Source organism: Arachis ipaensis, chromosome B01 (assembly GCF_000816755.2).
Source record: "Arachis ipaensis cultivar K30076 chromosome B01, Araip1.1, whole genome shotgun sequence".
In the NCBI taxonomy this organism is placed as follows: domain Eukaryota; kingdom Viridiplantae; phylum Streptophyta; class Magnoliopsida; order Fabales; family Fabaceae; genus Arachis; species Arachis ipaensis.
The window spans coordinates 22,441,320-22,441,776 of NC_029785.2; positions in this window are offsets into that span (position 1 = coordinate 22,441,320).

Genomic DNA, 457 nt, shown 5'->3' on the forward strand with positions numbered 1-457 from the left:
TTAAAAAAAAATGATTGTGAATGACCAAATGTTTTTAAAAAATAAAAAAAATTAGAGATCAAATTTTATTTCGATTTTTTTAGTATTTTCTAAATATTTATTTAAATGCCATAAAAATTTAGAGCAAACGGATAAATCGTTTGTTAAATACATAAATTTTTTTGCCATTTATAAAAGTATAATATTTATTGGTTATTTTTATCGCATTCTCCCCAAAACTGTTTTGTTAATAATATCTTTTAAAAAAATTTTTATTAGCACCTAAATTCTTCAGATAAATAGTTAACTCATTATCTTAAGAGGGAAACATCTTTGTTCTTAAAAGCAATCCGTCATTAAATAAAAAGAGATCCGATATTAACTTATTAAGTAAATGATAGTTGAGTTGCATGTAAAATTAAATAATAAAATAAAATTATGTAATTTTATCTATATATTATGTATAAAATTAGAAATT